The sequence below is a fragment of the Cetorhinus maximus genome, chromosome 10, assembly GCF_964194155.1.
Source record: "Cetorhinus maximus chromosome 10, sCetMax3.hap1.1, whole genome shotgun sequence".
In the NCBI taxonomy this organism is placed as follows: domain Eukaryota; kingdom Metazoa; phylum Chordata; class Chondrichthyes; order Lamniformes; family Cetorhinidae; genus Cetorhinus; species Cetorhinus maximus.
This window is the reverse complement of record NC_135888.1, coordinates 59,800,382-59,817,874: the sequence shown is the minus strand read 5'-3', so window position 1 is coordinate 59,817,874 and position 17,493 is coordinate 59,800,382. Positions and strand designations below refer to the sequence as shown.

The window sequence follows — 17,493 nt, the reverse complement described above, 5'->3', positions numbered from 1 at the left end:
CTTTTCAAAAATGGAACCTTAATTCTCACTTGTTTCATGACTGCACCAAAATCTTTGATTACTCTCTTATTTTCTAATTGTTTTTCGAGCTTGCACCTTTGTGACAACTCAGAAATTTGCCTTTTCAGATCTTGAACAGTTTGGTTAATTGAAGACCTTAGTTTATCATGTGTTTCCAAAGGCACATAGTCAGCTTGAACCTTGTGTTTCAAATCTTCCAGTTCAGCTTTGATATGAACATTTTCCGATCTTACTTCTGCCTTTTCTTTCTCTGCCTGCTGTAGAGCTTTGTCCTTGTTGTTCAATTTGGTTTCAATGTTAGCCAGGTCTGCCTCTGGTGAAGTCCTACCTTGTTCAATTTCTGTAATAGTGCTGCATGTGGCTTCATTATCCGCACATAGCATGGAATGGTCCACAACTTTCCCCTTGACCATAGTCAGCTTGCTCAGCACTGCCACCTGCGGTTGTAGTTTGGGAAATGTGTTGGCATTTCAAAAAGATTTATCTTTAAGACTTCTGGAAATTTCCCTGCCTCTCTGGCACCCTCGTGTGGTTTGCTTGGGTAGTGTCATTCCCTTTCGTAGCTTTACTGCGGGTTTTCTATCCCTCTTTTTAAGCTCTGTGGTGCTCCACAACTTGAAGGTTAAAGTATTTGTCAAAGGTGTTTAGTATTTCATTGAAGCTTGCTGAGCTTCATCAATGCATTGCATTAGGATTACTTTGTCAGCAAATTCAATGAACGCGTATAAAAACGTATTAATCTGGACTTCTTCTGATTTCCTACTTAGACCTGATGTACTCTGGTAATTTAAAAACTTTCTTCTCCAGGATGCCCACTTTTCGGTCAGGTTTGGCCCTTGCATGGGTCCAAGTTGGTTTGGAAGAGTAGAATTCTGATCCATGGTTAAAAATTTTAATTTGCTGGATCAGCTTTAAGAGGTTTCCGGAAATCCGAGGCAGCTGGCATTTACAATCTCAGCGTTTAAATTTTTTCAACAATGGCTGCCTGGATCTACTGGTTAGAATCTACCATGCTTTTGCGCTATGTCATCGGGTCATGGAAGTGTCAAATCCTGGCTTTTGCTGGGTTTTTTTAAGCAGGCTACTCAGTCGCGATTTATTTTTCATGAATTTGTTTCTGTTTTTGGAGCGAGCATGGCTGCCACGTGTTCAGGCACCAACTCGAGGATCGGGTTCCTTGGACTGTGATTTAAATGGCAATTTCTGACCACTGCAGTATTTAACTTTTTTCAGGATTTGTGTTGTCCAGGAACTTCAAATTTTTAGCTCATCCCTGCTAGGGCTGCTGACTCTGCACACTGTGGGCACAAAAGCTGGACATCCACAGGGTTCCATGGAGTCTCCTGCTGCAGTGAGGAATTCAATTTCTGCCCTTAGCTTCCAAGTATTTCACTGGAGCTTTTCTCTGGCGATTTCCTTCAGTGCCTTGCTTTTTTGAGCTTTGCTTCAAATCAGAATGCTTCTTTGATTTTTCTATTGGTTTTCCAGGATTTTAATTTTCTTCTGCAGTCTCTGCGAGGTTTTGAGCTGTTCCGTTCGCTGCCACCATGTTGTAAGGTTATGGCATAGTTCAGTAAGTCTTATTAAGGTACTCATAATGTGAGATGCCTGTGACCCTCTACGAGGGATTATGTGAGGAAGATGTGGTAAATTAAAGGGAAAAGAAAAGGCAAGAGAACATGGTGGAAATAAGGGTAATGTTAATCAGAGAGTGGCAGGAAGGGACAGAGCATGCAAAATTAAGAGTGAGCCAGCAGATATGGCCAGAGTGTGCAAAAATAGTAAAAAGGCAGATTTAAAGTCTCTATATCTGAATGTCCATTGCAGTCGTAACAAATCGATGAGTTGTCAGCTCAAATAGAAATAAATATGTATGACCTGACAGCCATCACAGAGACATGGCTGCAAGATGACCAAGCCTGGCCTCTGAATATTCAAGAGTACTTGACATTTGAGAAGGACATAAGCTAGGAAAAGGTGGTGGAGTTGCTCTGTTATTTAAGGATGACATAATTACAATAGTGAGAGATGATCTTAGTTCTAAAAATCAAGATGTAGAATCAGCTTCAGTGAGAGACAAGAAATATCAAATAAATCACTTTTGGACATAGCTTATAGGCCTCCTAACAGTAACTACACTGCAAGAGATATACAGATTTAATCAAGGGTGATTTTAATCTCCACATAGGTTTGACAAATCAGATCGACAAAGGTAGCCTGGAAGAAGAGTGATGGAGTGTTTTTGGGATGATTTCTTAGAGCAGCACATTCTAGAGCCAACCAGAGAGCAGGCCATTCCAGACCTGGTAGTGTGCAATAAGGCAAATTTAATTAGTGACCTTATAGTACGGGACCTTTAGGTAGCAGTGATCATAACATGATAGAATTTTGCATTCAGTTTGAGGGAGAGAAGTGTTGAAAAGTGGGTCTAAGACTAGTGTCTTAACCTTAAATAAAGGCAATTATAGGGTATCATGAACTTGTATTTATGAGATTATAGATTTTAAGGGCAATTGTTTTAAAGGTACATTTCCGTTTTCAAACCTTTAAATTGTGTTTAAAAGCCTCTTTTCCAAAATAGAAGTCCAGGCTAACAACCTGGCACCTTTCTGTGCTTGGTCAAAGCTTGTCAGGCTCTTATCTCTACAGCTGGCTATGAAGAGGAATTAAAATTCAAAGATCCCACCAGGGATGTGCATTGAATCTTCTAAAAGGTATGAAAACCCTTTGGCTTCTAAGGGAATAGGAGACAGGAAGGGATTTCAAAGGACCTCAACATAATTAACTTCCTTACTTGTTTGGAGCAATGACTTATTGAAAATTGACATTGCAGCCATTTTTTTGTGTCTTGAACTGTATAAAGGAGGCTGTAAGAAGCTATTTTGTGTGGCACTGTGTAGAGTACACAGAAGACCTCAAGAAGTCAGTTCCAGCACACACCTCTCAGCTGAACTAACTGTGAATGGCTTGTGAGAGCTGTGGATCTCTCTCTGTCACTGGGGGTTACAAAGTTAGGCATTCAGAAAATCATTCCTGGTCTGCTGAAAATAAACCAGGCAATCTTCAGGTGTCAGTACCTGCAGTTTCCAGTAAGGAAAGGAGCCATAAACTCTCTCCCAGCATCTGCTCTACTTATCAAGTCCACCTATGGAGAAAAACTCCAACTCTTCGATCGCAAGTCATCAACATTGCTAAAACGAATCTCAAGTTTCAACCCCTAGACTTCAGAAAGAAGGAATACAAGCAACAGGCCGCACCAATGGGCAGAAATATAACCCCCATCGGAAGGGTTGTGTGAGGGCGGGCAGGGGTGGGCGCAAACCCAATCGGGGCCACACCACCATTTTACGAAAGAGCGTAGGCCCCGACTCAGGGAATCCCCTCCCTGTGTGGGCGGCGGGGGGGGGGGGGGGGAATCCCTGAGTCGGGGTGCGAAAGAGCGCAGATTTGTTTAAGTTTTAAACATCTAAATAAAGAAATTAAAACATGCCCCCTTATGAGACAGTGTCACATGAGCTGGGACATGTCAATGAATTTTTAAACATTTTTTTAGTGAATTTTTAAACACTTCATGAAACCTCATCCCGCCTGTGGATGAGGTTCCATGAAAAATGCGAAGACTGCCTGGGCTCTTCACCTGCCCGCCAACCTTAAGGTTGGACGGGCAGCTCGTTTAATTATTTCAAATAGTTTTTAACAGGCCTTTGACAGTTCGGCGGGCACGGAGCCAAGCTGGCTGCGCGCCCACTGAACTGAAATCCTAAATGGCGCGCAGTGACGTCGGGACGCCTGCCTGACGTCACCGCACGTCATTTTACACGTCAGTGAGCGGCCCCGCCCCCACTCGCCAACCTGAAAATTCTACCCCATATCTCCCAGAGTCTGGTTGGAAATCTTGTCTTTAAGCATCTTTTTCCTTTATCTGCATTTTAATTCTTTGTATCTGTATTTTAGTTAATAACCTTATCACTTTTTCTTAAGTAATTTTCAGCAGTAGTTTGTAGTAAACTAACCATTATCTAGTTTAAGAATAACGCTTGACTGCTGGGTTATCTTTAAATTGGATCACTCCCAGACTAAAAGGGGGCTACGTTCACACACACATAAATTCTGAACTTATGGACCACTTTGAGGAAACACCATTTACATGGTCATGAAACTGAACGGGGAAAATAAGTTAAAAGGTAGAACAGTAGAGAAACAGTGGCAGACATTTAAGGAGATAGTCAATTGGGAAAGAAAGACTCTATGAGAAGGATGCATCATCCGTAGCTAACTAAGGGAGTTAAAGATAGTATCAAATTGAAAGAAAAAGCACAATACTGTGAAAATTAGTGGTAGGTCAGAAGATTAGACAGATTTTAGAAATCAGCAAAGAATGGCGAAAGAAAGGAGGGAGAAATTAGAGTGTGAGAGAAAGCTAGCTAGCAATATGAAAACAGATAATAAGAGTTTCTACAAGTATTTAAAAGGAAAAGAGCAATTAAAGTGAGCATTGATCCCTTTCAGGGTGAGACTGGAGAATTAATAACAGGAAACAACGAAATAATGGAAGTGTTGAACAGGTATTTTGCATCTGTTTTCACTGCAGAAGACAGAAAAAAATACCAAGAACACTTGAAAATCAAGAGGCAAAAGGGAGGGAGGAACTTAAAATAATCACAATCTCAAGGGAAAAGGTACTGGGAAAACTATTAGAACTAGAAGTTAACACATCCCCTGAACCTGATGGCTTTCATCCTAGAGTCTTAAAAGAAGTGGGTGCGGAGACGGTAGATGCATTGGTTGTGATCTTCCAAAATTCGCTAGATTCTGGAAAGGTCCCAGGCATATTAGGGAATCACTCATGTAACACCTCTATTGAAGAAAGGAGGGAGCCAGAAAGCAGGAAACTACAGGCCAGGTGGTTTAATGTCTCTCATAGGGAAAATGCTAGAATAGGAAGTAACAGCAGGACATTTAGAAAATCAAGCAAAGTCAACATGGTTTTGTGAAAGGGAAAGTGTTTGACTAATTTATTACAATTCTATGATGGAGTAACAAGCAACATGGATGAAGGGAACCTGTAGATGTGATGTACTTGGATTTCCAAAAGTCATTCTATAAGGTACCATATCAAAAGTTCCTTCACAAAATAAGAGCTCATGGTGTAGGGGGTAACATATTAGTGTGGATAGAGGATTGGTTAGCTAACAGGAAGCAGAGAGTAGGGATAGATGGGTCTTTTTCAGGTTGGGAAGCTGTATCTAGTGGAGTGCCACAGTGATCAGTGTTGGGCCCTGAACAATTTACAATCTATATCAATGACTTGGATGAAGGGACTGAACATATGGTACCTAAATTTGTGGATGACATAGGTAGGAAGGTAAGTTGTCAAGGGGACATGAAGAGTTTACAGAGGGAATTAGATAGGTTAAATCAGTGGGCAAAAAATTTGGCAGATGGAGTATAATGTGGGGAGATGTGAATTTGTCCATCTTGGCAAAAAGAATAGAAAAGCAGTATATTATTTGAATGGAGTGAGACCGCAGAACTCTACAGCACAGAGTGATAAGGGTGTCCTGGTACATGAGTCACAAAAAGTTAGTATGCAGGTGCAGCAAGTGGTTATGAAAGCAAAAGCAATGTTGTTGTTTATTGCAAGGGGAATGGAATATAAAAGTCGGGAAGTTATGCTACATTTGTACAGGACACTGGTGAGACCATATTTGGAGTACTGGGTGCAGTTTTGCTCTCCATTTGAGAAAATATATAATTGCATTAGAAGCAGTTCAGGGAATGTTTACTTGACTGAATACTGGGATGATTGGGTTATCTTATAAGGAAATGTTGAACAGGTTGGGCCTATATCCACTGGTTTTCAGGAGAATGATGGGTGATCTAATTGAAACATATAAGATCCTGAGAAGACTTGACAGGGTGGATGCTGAGAGGATGTTTTCCCTTGTGGAGAAGTCTGGAACCAGGGGTCACAGTTTAAAAATTAAGGGTCTCCCATTTAGGACTGAAATAAGGAGAATTTTTTTCTCTCAGAGGGTGATTAGTCTGTGGAATTCTTCTTCTCCAGAGAGCAGTGAAGGGAGGATCATTGAATATGTTCAAGATTGAGTTAAATAGATCTTTGATAAAAAGGGAGCCAAGAGTTACAGGGGGCAGATAGGGAAGTAAAAGTGAGGCCACTATCAGATTAGCCATGATCTTATCGAATGGCGGAGCAGACACGAGGGGCCACATGGTCTACCCCTGCTCCTAATTCTTGTGTTCTTGTGTGTTCTATGGATTTAAAATAATAGAGAACTCGATGATAAATGAGGACAATATTTTTCACACAATGGATTGTTAGGATCTGGAATGCAGTACCTGAAAGGACGATGGCAGGGGATTTCTTAGGAACATTCAAAAGGCATGTATCACAAGACTCATTTTACTCTTATGGAGAAAAAGGTGGTCAATGGGACTATATTGGACAACACTTTCAAAGAGAGTGCATATATGATTCTAGGGGGAGAATTTACTCCCTGTAGGGCGGGCGCGAGGCCGATTGCCGCCTGCGATCGGCTGCGCACCACCATTTTATGTGGGCGGACCAATTAAGGCTCGCCTAGGGTGATGTGCGCCCAGTCGCGTTCAATGCTACCTGTGTGGGTGAGGGGAAGAGGGAGAGTCGGGCCTGCGCTCTTTTGAGGAGGTGCACGAAAGAGCGCAGAAATCTGTGCCTCAAGGAGATTAATTTCATAATGACACATTTAGAAAAAGAAAAAATAAAATTATTCAGACACGTCCCCTCATGTGACAGTGTCACATGAGCTGGACCATGTTAATGAATTTTCATGAAAATTTTTATTGAATCAATAAAACCTTTATGAAACCTCATCACGCCCATGGATGAGGTTTCATGAAAAATGCGAAGGCCGCCTGGGCTCTTCGCCTGCTCGCCAACCTTAAGGTTGGACGGGCAGCCTGACAATTACGTCAATTAGATTATTAATGAACTTAACAGGTCTTTGACAGTTCGGCAGGCGCGCAGCTGACTCTGGTGCGCGCCTGCAGAACTAAAGTCCGGAATGGCGCGTGGTGACGTCGGGATGCACACCCGATGTCACTGCATGTCATCTTACGCATCAACGTGCGGGGCCTGCCCCCGCATGCCGAACAGAAGATTCTGGCCTAAGTCTTTCTGAGCTCTCAGACAACTTCCAGGTACAATTTGTGAGGCATCTAACCTACTCACTGTTGCATACAGTGTCATTCATTCTCTTGCCAAGGTGAATATGGTGAAAAATCCTTGACCTGTCCTCAAATTAGCCACTCACTGATTATTTATCAGAATTTTTACAGGACAATGCCTTGCACAAGATTGCCTCATTACATGTTTATGTTACTTCTGTTTTTTGTATTTTTTTCTCTTTTATTTGATGAACAAAGCTGGACAGTGTTTATTTTGTTCTTTAGATTGTACTTGTCTTCTGTGATTAGAATGTTGCTTCAGAATTTGTATAAGGCCAAGTTTTGTGGACTTTCAATGTTCTACCAATTACTATTATCCACCAGGCAGATTCCAATAAGTAGGCTGGGATTTTCCGGCCCCATCTTGGCAGGACCAGCTGCGGGAGATTTGGTGGCCCAGCTAAAAGTCCATTGACTTTCGGCATGACCGGACGATCCTAGTGGTTGGCGGGGCAGAAATTCCCATCCTTGGCGTTATGAATATTTTAGTTATGCTATGGATCCTAAGCATATGGGTTTAACTATATTCTGAGGAGCAATGCTTTGGAAAGTTAACTTTGCTCTGTATATGATATAAATGAAAACAAATTACTATATGCACTAAACAGTCTCCTGTTTTTCAAATGAAAGTTCCTCCAGATACCCCGTTTAAGAGCCACGGTCTCTCTAGGCCAATCTAGATCTACTTCTTGTACCAGTCTAGTTTCAGTGTATTGTGTTTTAATATTTGTCAGGAGTGTGATGAAATACTCTCCACTTGCCTGGATAGGCACAGCTCCACCAACACTCAAGCTGACACCATCAAAGACAGAGCAGCCTGCTCGATCAACATCCCATCCACTACCTTAAACATTCACTCTCTCCATCACCAATGCACAGTGGCAGCAGTGTATACCATCTACAAGATGCACTGCAGCAGCTCGTCGCACCTCTGTCGACTTCATCTTCCAAACCCATGACCTCTACCACCTAGAAGGATAAGGACAGCAGATGCATGGGAACACCACCACTTGCAAATCCCTCTTCAAGTTATTCACCATCCTGACAAGTTTGATAACAAGCCTAATTCACCCTGAATTGTTCATTTAAATATGGCAGGCAGGCTGCTGATTTTGGCGCCTGCCCACTCACCCCACCATATTATGGGGGTGAGCTTGGCATGGGCGGGAAGATGGTGGAATGGCGGCCATGCCATTTTATGAGTCCCCCCACTACAGGAAATATGCCTGCCGGGAGCATGTAAAATTCAGCCCCAAGGATGAGAATTTTATAATTGAGGCATTGCTTGACTGAGAGCCAATGTGGGTCAGCAAGTACAGAGGTGATGGGTGAACTTGACCTGGTGTCAGTAAGAACACTGGCAGCAGAGTTTTGGATGACTACAAGTTTTCAGAGGGCAGAATGTGGGAGGCTGGCCAGGAGTGCATTAGTAAAGGTAACAAAGGCAAGTATGGGGGTTTCAGCAGCTGAGGTTGGGGCAGAGTCTGCCAATGTTACAGAGGTGGAAATAGGCTGTCTTAGTAACGGTGCAGATATGTGGTTGGAAACTCATCTCATGGTCAAATATAACACCAAGGTCACAAACAGTCCACTTCAGCCTCTGACAGTTGCCCTGAGAGTTAGACAGCTAAAGAAAATTAGAAGCTTATAAATAGAATAGGAAGGAGATACTAAGGATGGAGGATCTTCAATTAAAATAATAATACAGAAAACAGTCTGAAGGTAAGTCATAGCATTTTCTGATAATTTGGGGGTAATTTGTTTTTCCTTCTTATTCCAATAAATCTTTGTAATAAAGTTTAAGTAGGTGCATGTGTACAGTACCTATCACCTGCTCAGGATACCCTAAGTCCTTCATGACCAATTACTGTGTTGTCTCTATTATGTGGGTAAATGTAGCAGCCATTTTGCACACAGCAAATTCCCAAACAGAGCAAGGGAGATGCACTAAAACTTGGGGCAGCCACTGCAGAAGTGTAATGGTGAAAGGTCGTTAAGACTTTTCAGTCATAGTACATTGAGAGGCTGAAAAATTTGTCGAACCCCCAGGCTGTATGCCTGACATAGAATGTATATTATGAATATCAAGAGTATTACAATTGTACAGAGGCACCTAAGAGTGAAACATCTATGGAGACAAGTTAAATTTTATTGCGTTTTCTGTCATTTTCAAGTTGAAATATTTTGTCATGTATTTTTACGAAGTTTTGAATAAGGTATATTCTTGGGGAAAAAAAGTTTCCATACAGAGTAAATGAGACAAACAAGCAGTAAGTTTGGTTTGATGATGCTGGCTGAAGGGTGAACATTGACTAGGAAAATACAGAAATTCCCTAATCTTCAAGGAGCCAGAGAATCTTTCACATTTAAACAACTCATATAAAAGACAGCATATCCAACATTTCAGCATTCCATCAGTACTATACTGAAGTATCACCAGAGATTATGTGATCTCAAATCCTGAGTTGAGCATCCAAATTGGTGACAGAGGCAAGACTATTACGATAGAGCAAAATCAACATGAACAGTTGCATCTCAATAATTTGGAAAAACAGCAGTGTGAAAGGCATTAGAAACCTCATTACGACCAAAAACCAATGAAAGTTTAGAAGTCATTTCAATTTTTAAAAGGGCAAATTGTTAATTATATTACAATATAAAGCATGTAACTGTGCTTTTCCTTTAAACATTTTGAAGAAGGTTACCTTGACAGTTTCTACGTGATGTAGTCCAAGTCTCATCTGCACCTTTTTTCCACACAAAATGTCAGAATGTCAGCAACATTAAATGCCCGATTGCCACACTGAAAGTCCCATTTCCTGGTAATCAAGTGCAGATTATCACTCAATAAATTTGCAATGCTTACATCACAATTGGTAATCCCTCAGTGAGCATGTCATCCCACATTAACTGCAGGGAGTGTCCTGACTGCCAATGCCTGCTAGGATACCCAAGCGCAGACCAAAAACACTGGAAGTGAAAAGTAGTAATACTGCCCACATTGACAGAATTATATTAACTCAATCTGGGGTTCAGATTTTGGTTTGAAGCCACCTGAACTTGTCCTGTTGTTTAAGATATTTGACAAGACTACACTTCAGCAAGTACCAAGAGCAATGCATTAATCTTTCATTCCTACATCTCTGATTAATAAATGCAACACATCACCTAATAGGTGAATCTTGGCAATGGTTTAATATTGGTAACACTTGTTCTCCCATAACAGCAATTGAAACACTGTACTCATTCTTGCTAATATTATTAGATGTTTACAACACAGCACAATGTTTCTTTTGTATTAAACTCATCAGTCCCATGGCTAGGCTATTACTGTACCCAACATACAAGACCAAACTTCAGAGCCTCCCAACTAACCATCCACAGCTCATTTCAACCATATCCTCTGAAATGAATGGGGGAGGAAAGGGGAATCCCATATCTGCTGCTGGAGGAAAATAGCAAAGCACATCATCTACTCAAGGCGTTGAATAGTAATTGAATAGCAATTCTTCCAATTGAAATGCAAGACAGAAAGAGGACACATTTGGTTAGATAGCAAGAAAAAAGTGATTTAAGAGAACCCATCAAGTTTTGGCAGCTTTTTAGTTGTCCCTCATCCAAGATGATGCCACCAAATATATTTACAAATTACTCTTCTTTTTCAATGCCATAAAGAGAAGTCCTGAATTTTCATTTAGGTGCTATTGGTTTTGGGTGCGATGCTTGAGGAATAATTCAACCTCATTTTTACCCTCCTTTCCCAAAAGGTTAATAACCCTTTGGTTATTTGACAAGTGTTTCCCAATGCCGTTTTTCACCTGCAATCTCTCCTCTTTTGGCTCTCTGTTTACCTGGATTGCTTTATTCGGAGATGCCTCCATTGTGATCATTATTTTATTGTGATCTCAGTCAATGGGATCCTTCTTCACTCCACACTCACTGCCCTCACCCTTTTGTTGGGTTTGTTTCGTTGGTAACAAACGGATCGAACCTTTTTGAAAATCATTTGCCCGGCACGTGTCCCGGCGCCGCGTCACAATCGGGAGGGAGAGCGACGTCACCGCTGGGCGGGGCCAACAGGGAGAGGGCAGGGCCCGGCGAGGAGACACTGGAGAGGGGCGGAGCCACGGTAAGGGGGCGCGTGTAGGGGCGGGGCCTGAGGAAAAGGGGCGGATACTCATGGGAGGGCGTGGCCAAGTCTGTCAATCATCGCCCCGGTCACCGAGATGTACCACTAGAGAAGGAGGGAGAGATAAAATTTGCAAATGTGTGAAAGTACAAATTACTCACGGATGAGGGCAGCGAGGGAATTTATGACTAATTACATGTAACAGTAATTTTTATAATGCTGGTTAACTCTCCCACTTATTGATTTACTTTATTTTATTGTTTGTTATGAGAGAGGTGAACCACCATCCTAACTGGAAGTGGTTCCGCTCGGAGTCTGAGCGCGTGGCCTGCGGTTCTGCGCAGCCTCAGAGCGGCCCACCCGGAGCCAGACTGTGGGATGCGAGGGAAGCGTAACTGGTGCTTTTTAATCTCGGAGCAGGTTGGTTGACAGTCTGGAGCTGTTTGCTGACAGAGAAAGTAAGAGCGCTTTGCCGAGTTGGCAGATGAAGCCTTGTACAAGGTGAGAGAAGGCGGTGCGGCCTCTCATCTCCCCGATGATGGAAGCCCGGGGTAGGGGGGAGCGACAAGCCCGCAGACAGCAGGGCCGGTCAAGGGGGGTCCCGCAGACGGCAGGCTCGGTAAAGGGGGTCCCGCAGACGGCAGGGCCGGTAAAGGGGGGGTGGTGGCGGGTGAGCCTGGGGCTGTCCAGGTGGGTGGGGGGGTTTGGCGCTGGGGGTGTTGATGGGAGGGTGGCGCTGCGGTGTTGAGGTGAGGTGGGTGGCGCCTAGGTCTGAGGCTGGGGCTGTCGAGGAGGGGGGGTGTCGAGGTAGGGGTTGGAACTTGGCGGGGGGGGGGTGTCGAGGCGGGGGGTTGGTGAGGTGTGGGGGTGGCGTTGGGGCAGTAGGTGCAAGAGGGGAGTGGGGATGATGTGGGGGGGGAGAAGACGGGGCAATGGGTGCATGAAGGGAGTGGGGATGATGGGGGTGTGGGAGGTAGAAGGCATTGGACCAGTGCTGAAAGCTGAGGCTGGGGAGATGTGGGTATGAAGAAATGGCTTTCCTTCCCTTTTGGTGCTAGAGAAAGGAACACTACTTTTCAAGGATCCAATTTGAGCAGCAAACACAGGGCAGGTTAGATACAGCATGATCTCTTGACACTGTCCTATCAAACAATCCCTGGGCAGGTACAGCGCAGGTTAGATACAGAGTAAAGCTCCATCTACCTTCTTCGCCAGCAGTCTCAGCAGAATGCATCTATATGGAAATTTCTCACATTCAACACCCAGTGCTCACTCAGTGATTCTTCCCAATTCGTTTCAGGCTTACCAGTCAGTCCTAAGTGATGGTGTCTTTGCTGCAATTTGAGCAGAGCTTTCCTTCCATGTGGCTACTTGCACATCCTTCACCTTTGCTCCTCTGCCCTCTGCTCTGCCTTTAATACTGCTTTAAAATGAGTATTACCTGATAATATTTGGCGGGAATGGGAAACAGTGGACTCTACCACCTGAAGTTGGGTGATGTGCTGCTTGACATACTGAAGTTTATAACAATTGTAAAGTTCATAATACGGTAGAAAACCAAGCTGAATATAGAAATACAGAAATTATTTGTGAAAGGGAATAGGGAGGAATAGTTTAGTGCCTAATATAAAGGGGAACTCAAAAGACTCATATAAATACGTAAATAATACGAGGGCAGTTGAAGGAAGAATACAGCTGAGTAGGGACTGAAAAAGGAGATCTTCCTGTGGAGGCACAGGCCACAGCTGAGATATTAAATCATTGCTTACACCTGCCTTCACTAGAGAAAAGGATACTGCCACTGTAGTAAAGCGGGTAGCAGTGACTTTTGGATAGGGTAAAAATAAAGAGGAGGCCCTTAAAAGTAGTAAAAGTCACTTGGTCTGGATAGCATGCATCCTAGGTTACTGAGGGAAGTAAGGGCAGAAATTGCAGAGGCTCTAGCCACAATTTTCCACTCCTTGGAAGGGGGGGTGGTTCTAGAGGACAGGAGGATTGCAAACATTACACTCCCTGGTAACTACAGTCAGTCTAATGTCACTGGTGGAGATTTGAGACAAAATAAATTGGCATTTGTAAAAGCATAGGCTAATAAATGAGAGTCTGCATGGATCTGTTAAAGGCAAATTATATTTGCTAACTTGAGTGAGTACTTTGAAGTAACGGAGGTGGTTGTTGAGGCTAGTGCGATTGAATTGTGTTTATGTTCTTTCGAAAGGCGTTAGACAAAACACCGTGCAATAGACTTGTTAGCACATTGAAAGCCTTGGGATGAAAGAAACTGGCTACATTGATACAAAACTGACTAAGGAATAAAAGTATGGTGAATCGTTGTTTTCTTTTCAGTTTGGAGGGACAGTAGGGGCTTAGTATTGTGACAACTGCACTTTTTCTATGAATGACTTGGATATATTGGGCAAAATTTCAAAGTTTGCAGGTAAAAATTTGGAAATGTTGTATGCAATGAGTGGTAATGGATTTCAGAGGGACATATACTGGTGAATCAGACAGACATGTGCTTTGTATCATTCTATGGTTCTAACTCTTGGGCAGGCAAAGAGGGAAAACAAATTACAGTACAGTAGGATGCCTTCAGGCCCTGGTACACTACCTCCTTTTTCCTCCGGATATTATATTCCTCCTTTTCATATTTGTATGCCCTTCCCTTTCATATTTAATATAAAGTATTTGCAACCACCTTCAGCCAGAAGTACCAAGTAGATGATCCTTCTGGGCCCCCCTCCTCAGTTCCCAGCATCACAGATGTTAGACTTCAGTCAATTCAATCCACTCCATGTGATAAGAAAGGGCTGAAAGCACTGAACACATTAAAGGCTATGGGCCCTGACAGCATCCCAGCTATAGTATTGAAGACGTGCCCCAGAGCTAGCTGTGCCCCTAACCAAGCTGTTCTAGTACAGAAACAACACTGGCAATTACCTGACAATGTGGAAAATTGCCCTCAGTTTAAGATCCTTTCTCTCATTTTCCCCCATTGGTTCTTCCAGTTTACTGGCTGCACCTCTTCTCAAAGCCCATGTTTCTGCTGTTCCTGGCTCTGCAAAACATGATGCTGGCCACCCCACCCTTCATTGGGAGTCCCAGTCTCTTGACTCCTAGTTCCCTGCACTTCCCTTTCTCTTCCTTTGCTCCCTAAGACATTCCCAGACTCCGTCGCATCTCCACACCAACCCACCACCTTCCCCCTCCCACCCCAGTGAGATACCGTTGGATTTTGGATCCACTCCTCACCTGCCAAGTGCTGAGCCCCCCTATATCAGACACCATTGTGGATAACAGCATCCAACATTCCTGATCTCCAGCCTCCTCCTGGATACGCTCTGGTTCCAGCTCCCTACAGCATTAGTAGGATGATCTCAATGGAGAGAGGGTACATAGACTGCAGCAGGAAGTTAATTCAATGACTGTTGCATATTATCTACTGATAATGCCCTGGAGACCCAGGCCCCATCTTGTGGAAGTACCAAAACAAAAACAGAATTACCCGGAAAAACTCAGCAGGTCTGGCAGCATCGGTGGAGAAGAAAAGAGTCGACGTTTCGGGTCCACACGACCCTTCAACAGAACTGAAGTATAGTTAGGAGAGGGGTGAAATATAAGCTGGTTTAAGGTGGGGGGTGGGGGGAGAGAAGTTGGGGGTGGGGTGGTTGTATGGACAAGCAAGCAGTGATAGGAGCAGATAATCAAAAGATGTCACAAACAAAAGGATCAAAGAGGTGTTGAAGGTGGTGATATTATCTAAGAAAAGTGCTAATTAAGAATGGATGGCAGGACACTCAAGGTACAGCTCTAGTGGGGGTGGGGTGGAAAGATTGACAAGGTATTAGTTGTAGATTTAAAAGTAATGGAAATAGGTGGGAAAAGAAAAATCTATATAAATTATTGAAAACAAAAAAAAGGAGGGGGAGGAAATGGGGTGGGGATGGGGGGAGGAGGAGTTTAAGATCTAAAGTTGTTGAATTCAATATTCAGCCCGGAAGGCTGTAAAGTGCCTAGTCGGAAGATGAGGTGCTGTTCCTCCAGTTTGCGTTGGGCTTCACTGGAACAATGCAGCAAGCCAAGGACAGACATGTGGGCAAGAGAGCAGGGTGGAGTGTTAAAATGGCAAGCGACAGGGAGGTTTGGGTCTTTCTTGCGGACAGACCGCAGGTGTTCTGCAAAGCGGTCGCCCAGTTTGCATTTGGTCTCTCCAATGTAGAGGAGACCGCATTGGGAGCAATGAATGCAGTAGACTAAGTTAGGGGAAATGCAAGTGAAATGCTGCTTCACTTGAAAGGAGTGTTTGGGCCCTTGGACGGTGAGGAGAGAGGAAGTGAAGGGGCAGGTGTTGCATCTTCTGCGTGGGCATGGGGAGGTGCCATAGGTGGGGGTTGAGGAGTAGGGGGGTGATGGAGGAGTGGACCAGGGTGTCCCGGAGGGAACGATCCCTATGGAATGCCGCCGGGGGGGTGAAGGGAAGATGTGTTTGGTGGTGGCATCATGCTGGAGTTGGTGGAAATGGCGGAGGATGATCCTTTGAATGCGGAGGCTGGTGGGGTGATAAGTGAGGACAAGGGGGACCCTATCATGTTTCTGGGAGGGAGGAGAAGGCGTGAGGGTGGATGCGTGGGAGATGGGCCAGACACGGTTGAGGGCCCTGTCAACGACCGTGGGTGGAAAACCTCGGTTAAGGAAGAAGGAGGACATGTCAGAGGAACTGTTTTTGAAGGTAGCATCATCAGAACAGATGCGACGGAGGCGAAGGAACTGAGAGAATGGGATGGAGTCCTTACAGGAAGCGGGGTGTGAGGAGCTGTCGTCGAACTGTTGATCGAGCTGTTGTGGAAGTACCAGTCTGATTTCTGTGGAATGGGCTGTTAGAACCATAGAAAAGTTACAGCACAGACAGAGGCCATTCAGCCCATCATGTCTGTGCCAGCAGAAGAAACTAGCTGCCCATTCTAATCCCACCTTCCAGCACCCAGTCTGTAGCCTTGCAGGTTACAGCACTTTAGGTGCAGATTAAATGAACTGAGGGTTTCTGGCTCAACCACCAAACCATGCAGCAAATTCTCTCTGTCACATGCCAGGCAAAGGCTTCTCTGTCTCTGGGACAAAACTAAGCTAGTATCCAGTCCTGGGGGCGGTGGTTGGAAGGGTTGACTTTCCCTACTCTTTGGATGTTGGCTGAAGCGGCCTCGTTACAGAAAAGCCATTGTTTTCATCTGTTGCCGCCTCACAAGTACCTGTGTTTGAGGACTTTTTGAGAAATTTGAGGACTTTTCTGTTGTTTGTAATTTGCACAATTCAGAGGGCAGTTTGTATCCATCATAATGTAAAGTTATCTGGGGCTGTCAGTGTCATTTTTATAATTTTGGTTTTTTGGGGGTTTGTCTACAGGTTTTACTGTACTGTTAGAAGCTCAAGGGTAGTGCTTGTGGTTTGTTTCTGTGGGAGGAAGAGTGCTGAAAGAGGATAAGGTGGCAAAGGGAAAAATAAATTCTCTGAGCTAATAGATGGGGCTGAATGACAGTACCGCATGCCTTTAAGCAAAGTAATAACCAGCTAGCAAATGCCTATGGCCACACTAGTCTGAAAACGCCCGATCTCGTCTGATCTCGGAAGCTAAGCAGACTCAGGCCTGGTTAGTACTTGGATGGGAGACTGCCTGGGAATACCAGGTGCAGTAGGCTTTTTCTGCCAGTAGAGGCTGCTCACAGCTCTGTACATTAACGCTGCTGTTAATCCATCACCAGTTTTGCTATTTGCTAGAACTCATCCTTGCTTTCTTTTGCCTGTTTTTCTGATGCACTTTCTCATGCTGTTATGCAAAGGGGTGGGGTTTGGGACAAGGTTGGGAGAGAAAAGCAGAAAAGGGAAAAAAGCATGCAAAAAAAGCAAGAGATTAGCCATCAAGATACAGCAGCATGGGTCTAGGTCAACATTTCCTCTGACAACTTGTTGTGTGCAGCCTATTCATTTGTGTGCTATAAATTTTTCTTCATGGCAATTTGTGATTATCCTGTGTTGGAACTTGGAAGGAACATTGATCCAGACCCACATACCATAACTTTGTAGGGTAATATGTTGGTAAAATGCTGACTGTGGCCTTCATG

At 43.9% G+C, this 17,493-nt stretch overlaps 1 protein-coding gene and 1 non-coding gene across 6 annotated transcripts in view; both read left to right on the top strand.

The window, feature by feature from the left end:
- The first annotated feature begins 3,865 nt into the window (after positions 1-3,865).
- Positions 3,866-17,493, top strand: part of thg1l (tRNA-histidine guanylyltransferase 1-like) — a 30,570-nt gene continuing 16,942 nt past the window's right edge. The window contains exons 1-2 of one of the 5 annotated variants that reach the window (XM_078550522.1): positions 3,887-3,906; positions 11,651-11,835. The gene's annotated coding sequence lies outside the window, so the exon portion shown is untranslated. Of the gene's footprint in view, positions 3,907-11,628; positions 11,879-17,493 lie in introns of those variants that run through there. The other 4 variants (XM_078550525.1, XM_078550523.1, XM_078550524.1 and 1 more) reach the window with 4 other exon arrangements.
- LOC144686146 (5S ribosomal RNA) lies at positions 16,952-17,070 on the top strand. The gene has a single exon (XR_013577850.1). It is a non-coding gene; the product is annotated as a 5S ribosomal RNA (ribosomal RNA).